The following is an 8,180-nucleotide window of genomic DNA, read 5'->3' as shown; positions in this document are numbered from 1 at the left end:
CCCTGGGGTTCTCTTCCAGCTTCCGGGCCATGGCGCTGGCGCGCGCTCGCGGTGCGCCTCTCGTCGTCCTTGACCGGCGTCATGTACCGAGGAAGAGTTCTGGTCTGAATGGTCGTCTTCCAGCCTTCCGGAAAGGCCGCCTTGATGGGTATTGGCTCGATCTGCCATCCTATCTTGCTTAGGACTGCTCGTCCGTGTTCCGTGTGACTAAGCCGGATTCTCTGATTAGAGAGTTGGGCTTCGATGAGCTCCTCCACTGTGTTGTGGGCGCTCATGTCTAGCAGTCTTCGCGTGGACGAGTATATGGGCATACCCAGTGCTTGCTTCGTTGCCTTACAAAGCATCGTGTTTAGAGTGTCCCTATTCTCCTTCGTCAGTTGGAGATACGGGGCGGAGTAGGTAACCCGCGACACGACAAACGTGCGTACCAAGCGCATGGCATCGTCCTCTTTAAGGCCTCGGTTTCTGTTAGATACCCTCCGAAGCATACTAAGTAGCTGTTCGGTTGTAGTCTTGATCTTTGTGACGGCGGCGTGTGCCTTCCCGTCGCTCTGAAGCAGTAGGCCGAGAATCTTAATCTGCTGTGTTGACTTGATGGCCATTCCGTCGATGGTGATGATCACGTTCGGCGGTAGCTCCTTCTTTGGTTTTCCCGGTTGGATCATGAGCAGCTCCGATTTCTGGGGAGCGCAGCTCAGTCCGCACGACTAGGCGTACTCGTGCACGGTTGTTGCCGCCCGCTGGGCTTCCTCCATCCAGGCATCGGAATCGGCTCGGACCATCCACACCGTAATGTCGTCGGTGTAGAACGCGTGGTCCACACCTTCGATTTGCTTGAGTAGATCGGGCAGGGGCAGGAGGGCCAGATTGAAGAGTAGGGGCGACAAGACCGATCCCTGAGGGATGCCCCTATCGCCGAGCTCGACAGGGTCCGACTTCTCTTCCCCTATCCTGATGGTCGCCGTTCGGTTTGACAGAAAATATTTTATGTAGCCGAATGTCTTTTGGCCACACCTGGTCTTGTTCAGACTTTGCAACACGCTCGCGTGGGACACGTTGTCAAACGCTGACTTCAGGTCGAGAGCAAGTATCCCGCGCGGCGCGTGCCTTGTTGCCTGCTTGACGACTAGTTCGTGGAGTTGGATCATCACGTCTTGGATGCTGAGACGTTGCCTGAAGCCGCACATCGTCTCCGGCATCTGATCCGTTTCTTCGAGGTGCTTCTGCAGCCGGGCGAAGGACCATGCGCTCCATCACCTTCCCCACGCAGGACGTGAGGGAGATGGGCCGCATGTTGTCGATCTATCGTGAGGGCCTTGCCCGGCTTTGGAATGAAGCAGACCTCGGCGTCCTTCCATTTTTTCGGCACCCGCGAGTTCTCCCAGGCTTCGTTGATGTGCTCTAGGACGCCGCGGGGCGCTCATGTTACCGAGTAGTTTGTAATTATGGTGTCCCTGCCGGGTGCACTTCTCTTCTTACTTTCATGTATCGCTGTCCACAGTTCCGTCATGGTAAACAGCCGGTCCAGCTCTTCGTTGCCGGGTCTTTAGTACGTACCTCTCGGGCACCGGGTACTGGCCCTTCTCTGTCTTTAGGTACTTCGCCTTCAGCTCTTCCAGGAGCCTGCGGCCGTCTCCCTTGTATGCGTTCAATACTTTGGTAAGGTTGCGATTGGTAGCAGTTTTGCTACTCAGCGGGTCGATCAGATGCTTCAGAGACACCACGTCCTCCACGTCGAGAGCTTGCCCTGCAGGCCATCGCAGGTCTTCAGCCAGTATTCCCTGCATAGTTTAGCCGCCTGCTCGGCGATCTATTTCTTCAAGACTGCTATGCCCTTGGCCAGCTTTCTATTGTGTCTCTGACGTTTCCACCGCCACGTTAACGAGTGCCGGGCTGCCCACATGTGGGTCAGTCTGGCGCCTACGTACGGTGTCTGCGACATCGTTTCGATTTCTTGGGTAAATTTCTGGAGGGAATTCTTCTGGACCCTCGCCCATTCGGTGTAGGTCTGTTTTCTTTCAGCTTGTCCCGATTCTTCCTCGGATGCCTCTTCTTGTTCTTGGGTAAACTTGTTCATCTTGTCCCAATCCGTGATCCGCGCCGTCCCCAGCACAGCCCGATATCGGGAGCGTCGCAAAATAGAAGGGAAGAATATTTTGAACACCCGATATGTATATATATATATATATATATATATATATATATATATATATATGTATATATATATATCGGGTGTTCAAAATTAAGCTTTACGGAATTTTAAAAAAATTGCCTGTAGCTAGGTAGCATAATTCTTATCGTTGAGCTGGATTATTCGAAGAGGCGGACATTAGTAGCACGAGAAATCGAAATACATCTTCAACTAATTAACAAAAATTGACTAATGAACTTCTTAGTTAATTACTTTATGACACATTGCAACTTACCAATTGTAGTCGGTGAGCGTGCAAGACGCTTCCACTCGAAACAAATTTCCAGGATGACACCAGTTTCAAGATTATATATTTCCCAAAGTGTGAGACGAAATACATGGGCGTTCTAGTTACTTTTGTTCTTCAATGTATAAAACAGCATTTTGGTAGAAAAGATAGTGGAACAGTGCATTTTTTATGGCGAGTTTGATGGCGCATATCTCCAAACTGGTATGGTATGAAGAACTTTATTTGGGTCCTGAGGAATCAGTCTGGGACTGATGCGGGCCGCTCCCGCGTCGGGACAGAGAGGCCGAGCCCCTCTGCCGCCACACGGGCCCTCTGGACAGCCCCGAGTTGGTCCGCCAGCACTTCACTGTGCAGCATGCGCTGCCACCACCGTTCACCTTGAGAACCATCACCGGCCAACGCCGAGCAGCGCCAGAGCATGTGTTCTAAATCGTCCAAACCCCCACACTTACTGCAATAGACTGAAACCCCACAGTCCGGATTAATTTTATTCATGACTACCGGGTTAGGGTACGTCCGTGTCTGCAAAAGCCTCAATGTAACCGCCTGTGGCCTATTTAATTTAGAATGTGGCAGGGGGAATGCCCTGCGTTCTAAGTAATAGTGCTTGGTGATCTCGTTGTAGGTTAACATCTGGTCCCTGAACTCAGGAGCGGGAGATACAGCCCCATCAGGGAGGGCACGGCACACTAACCCTCGTGCCTCCCTGTGCGCCACCTCGTTGAGGTTACGCAGGGCTCTCTCTACTGACCCCATGTGCGCCGGAAACCAAGTAACTGTATGCGGAGTGATATCCCTACCCTGCAGCAGTCTGTAAGCCGGTTCCGCAACAAGTCCCCTCGAGAAGGCTTTAATCGCAGATCGCGAGTCACTGAACACCGAAACTTTTCCAGTAGTGCTAAAGCAATAGCCACCTGCTCAGCAACCCCCGGATCCTTTGCATAAATGGAAGCGGCATTTCGAACGCTCCCTTTTCCATCTACCACCACCACCGAATAACCATATTTCCCATTAATCCATGCCGCGTCAACGAACGCAGACTCCTCCTCCTGATCCTTTGCTTCTCGCAACAAAGCCCTAGCTCTTGCCATCCGCCTCCCTACATTGTGCACAGGGTGCACATTCCGCGGAAACGGACGAACCATGATATTGGTCCGAAGGTTAACGTTCAACTCGTGTAGCCGTGCCCCATCGCGCGACACAGCCACCGATTCTCCGATTGACTCTAAGATATGCCTACCCGCTGGTGTACCAAGCAACCGCTCTCTCTGTGCCGTACGCTGAGCCTCGGCAATTTCATCTAAAGTATTATGCAAACCCAGTCGCAACAACATATCGTTTGACGTACTCACAGGCAGACCCAGCGCCGCTTTAACGGCCTTTCTAATTAAAGCTTCCAACTTATCTTTCACCCCCCTATTCCAATTTAGCATAGCTGCCACATACGAGAAATGGCACAGAATAAATGCGTGAACTATCCGCATCGCGCCCTCTTCGCCTAAACCCCTATGCCTATTAGAGATCCTTCGGATAAGTCTTATGGCCGCCTCCTTCTTCTTGGTAATACGCTGAATGGTTCTGTTATTCGATCCATTCGCTTCAACTATCAAACCCAGAACCCTGATAGCCTCAACTTTCGGTATCAACGACCCATCCCTAGTGTGGATTCTAATGCAAGTCTCAACTTCCGGTACCCAATCCTTCGGCCTACGACCCAGCTTCTTAGATTTGAAGATCAACAACTCCGACTTTATAGTGGAGCACTTGAGCCCCATAAGACCTAAATACTCTTCCGTAAGTGTTACCACCTCCTGCAACCTAGCCTCAAGCTCTCCGTCACTACCACCGACACTCCATATAGTAACGTCATCCGCGTAGATAGTATAGCCAATACCCTGGACAGTGTCCAGTATATTAGCCAGCTTTGACATCGCAAGATTGAATAACATAGGCGATAGTACGGATCCCTGTGGCGTACCACGGCAACCCAATTTATAGACTTCCGACTTGATCTCCCCTAACCTAAGACATGTCCTTCTACCCCTAAGGAAAGCCTTGACAAAATGGAAAAGCCGCTGCCCCAGATTCAAATCCGATAGCACCCGTAGAATGAAAGAATGTCGGATATTATCGAAAGCTTTTTCTACATCAAGTCCAAGTAGTACCTTAGTATCCCTTGTCCGCCGATCAAGTAGCTGATGCTTAATCCTGATCATAGCATCCTGAGTCGAGAGGCCGGGCCGAAATCCTATCATCGAGTGCGGAAAGACCCCATTGCCCTCAACATAGCGCGTTAGCCTATTTAAAATGACATGCTCAGCGACTTTCCCCAAACACGATGTCTGGGAAATGGGTCTGAGATTTTCAAGCCCTATAACTTTCCCCGGTTTGGGTATCAGAACAGTAGTTGCAAGCTTCCACTCTTCCGGGAAAGAGCCTTCCTTCCATCGGCTGTTTATCTCCCGAGTTAGGAACTCAATGGACCCCTCATCTAAATTCCGTAACATTTTATTCGTGATGCCATCCGGCCCTGATGCCGACCGACCATTGAGATCCTGCAGCGCCACCCTTATATCACTTTCAGTAAATTTCTCATCCATATCGCTATTCTCATCCCCACGATATTCCAAAACTACGTCAGGTGTATCGTGCGAGGTCTCCAATGGAAGGTATCTGTCAGCTAGTACCTTCAGCAACTCTTCCTCCGTGGAGTCCCGACACGCCTGATGAACCAGCTTACCTATCACCGTCCTCTGATTAGATTTAGTGTTTGTCTCATCTAGTAAATGTCTGAGCAAACTCCAGCCACCTCCCCTTTTAATGCGACCATCAATAGAATTACATACTTCATCCCATTGCTGCTTGCACAGTACCCGACAATGGTCTTCAATTTCTCGATTAATCATTGCTATGCGCTTTCTGAGCCTTCTATTGAACCTCTGACCCTTCCATCTCACTAACATTGACTGCTTGGCTTCCAACAAATGCGCTAGGCGACTATCCATTCGGTCTGTGTCAATATCGGTCTTCACCTCCTTAGTGGTCGCCTCAACGTCACTTTTAAGCTGACTAGTCCACTGTTCCAAGGTCAACTCGCTCCTCTTATATTCGATTCGCTCCATTCTTCGTTTCCTAAATGCATCCCAGTCAACTACCCTGAATGTGCGCTCCTTTTTATTAGCCACTACCAAAGTAATCATAAGAACGTAATGATCGCTACCAAAATCTATGTTAGAATTAGACCAGGACGAATCCACCACCTCCCGAACAAAAGTGAGGTCCGGCGTCGAATCTCTACATGTCGACGTGCCGCATCTAGTTGGATACGCAGGGTCTGTAATCAGAGATAAATTCAAGTCTAGTGCCTGCTGCCATAGTCTCTCTCCTTTAGTAGTGCTATAAACATACTTCCACACATGATAGGGTGCATTAAAGTCTCCTCCAATAAGCAATGGCGCATCCTTAGCCAGATTGGCTGCCTTAGTCAAGAGAGATTTGAAACTCTGCTTCGTGTCCCGGGGGCTACTGTACAGGTTAAGCAGGTAAACGCTCCTCTGACATGCCCCTTGCCGACCTAAAATTACCTCCACCATAATATATTCAATCCTGCAGTCCGCCATGTGAAGATCATGCCTAACATACGCCAACCTCCTATTAATGAGAGTTACGAGTCCTCTGCCCTGCTCATTACCCTTAACCTCTGCTTTGAAACCCGTTAAGGTCACGCTAGACGTCAGAGTTTCCTGTAACATGATAACCTGAGGTTTCACACCATGGCTTCTAACAAACTGCTGCAGGGACGCCTTCTTATGATTGAACCCCCTACAATTCCACTGCCAAATACTAAATTGACTATTTAACAGAGCCATCTTGGCTATGTAAGGTCGGTTCACTTAATTTGAGCTTGATTGCACTCGACGACTTACCCTGCTGGGCCAGCGTCCGAGAGCACTCCCGCTCCATAACAGGGACCACCGTCTCGTTTAGGTATACTTCAATTTTGCATAATCTTTGATCCGTGATATTTTCCCTCTCTTCTATCCACTCCAGTCTAATAATTACCTGATTTACGCTTTCTTGCAATGTCACCATCATTTCTTTAAGCTCGGAACGGACCTTGCCCTGAGGCTGCACCTTCGAGGAGAGGGCCCTCTTTTTCGGAGCCGGCGTCTCATCATCCATGTTCCCTTCTGCGGCTTCCACAGACGTCGGTACCTCAACCCGGTCATCATGTTTGCTAGCCTGTCCTATGCTACCGCTGTTACCGGACGGTAAGCCCCTCCTAAGTTCAGCTATCTCTTTTACAAGCCCGTCAACGGCTGCTTTTAAGCTGATTCTCTCTCTCCAATTGCGCAATCCTATCCTTATCCCTATTACCACACACATGCTCCTGAGACTGCTCACGCGCTCGGCCGGTGCTGATGCTGCCCTTAGCCTTGATAGCCCAGGTGGTCTGGCCTCCGGCTGCGCCGCCGCCTCCACCAGCTGCAGGAAAGCGCACCCGCGCCTCCCTAGACACGGAGCGACTCCCGGTGGCTGGAGTCCCAGACGAGGGCCGCTGCTTCGACCTTGAACGGCTCCGAGAGCGCGAGCGCCTCCTGGGGCTTCCTTGGGGGGCGCTCGCCAGCTGCGATGCCTCGGCTGCCGCCGTCGCTAGCTCCGCCCTGGCTCTTTCCTGTCGTCGAACACGCACCACGTAGGGAAGCTGGTACCGTTGTCTGCATTGTTTATCCGCCGTCAGGTGTCGGCCGCCACAAAGCTTACAACAAGGCACACAGTTATGATCCTCTTCGGGGTTCCGAGCCCCACATCCTCGGCACTGAAGACAATCGGGCGCAGGACAGACATCCGCCCGATGTCCAAGCTTGCCACACACATAGCATACATCCACCTGCTTTCGATACAGGTAACACCGGACCAGGGTTGGCCCATATCTGACAAAATTGGGCACTCTTAACCCGTCGAAAACAATGATAACAGATCTTGTATTCTTGATTCTTTTGACCGCCATAGCCAGCGGATTGCGATCGTTAACAATGTTCCGCTCAAGTGCCGCAGGGCCACCCATAATGTCCACATTGCGAATGACTCCTTTACACGTAGTGTGTGGGGCCGTCTCGTACGCACTCACTTCAAAATCCTTGTCCGCCACTCTGATTGACCTGAGCCTCACATATCGTTCAGCGTTGCTCCTTTCTGGCGTACTAGCCACCAGGATATTTTGCATAAAGTTAGGGCAGATAACATCTTCCTTGATCTGCTCAGTACTGAGGCCTGCTGCCTTTACGATAGCCCTGCCCACCGTTGGAGGGCTAACTTTCTCCAAATTCAATCCACCCCGTGGGCGAATGACTATTTTGATGTGCTCTTCTGGCATCGGTGGCATGCGCGATGCCTTCACAATGCGGTTCTTGATTACCAAGCCTTTGCGCCATTCACCTGCGCCCCTTCGTTCAGGCATCTCGCTTCGTGCACCGCCATCACCCAATCCAGGCTTCGTGGTAGCTCTAGATTTTCGGCTGGACACTGTCCGCCATCCCAGATCTTCAGTAAAGTCCTCCTCCAGGAGCGTTTCCCCTTCGACTTGCGTTGCTGCCATGCCGGACGCGCGCGTCCCGCCGCGCTAGGTCTACCAGACGCTAGCTCTCGGCCAGCGTGGCGTGAGCACAAAAGTTCCAATAAAATCCAAAAAATGGGTGGCCCACCTTGAAATCAGGTATCCGCCGAATCCTCTCGTCT

Source organism: Dermacentor silvarum, chromosome 4 (assembly GCF_013339745.2).
Source record: "Dermacentor silvarum isolate Dsil-2018 chromosome 4, BIME_Dsil_1.4, whole genome shotgun sequence".
In the NCBI taxonomy this organism is placed as follows: domain Eukaryota; kingdom Metazoa; phylum Arthropoda; class Arachnida; order Ixodida; family Ixodidae; genus Dermacentor; species Dermacentor silvarum.
Note: the sequence above shows the minus strand (reverse complement) of the source record.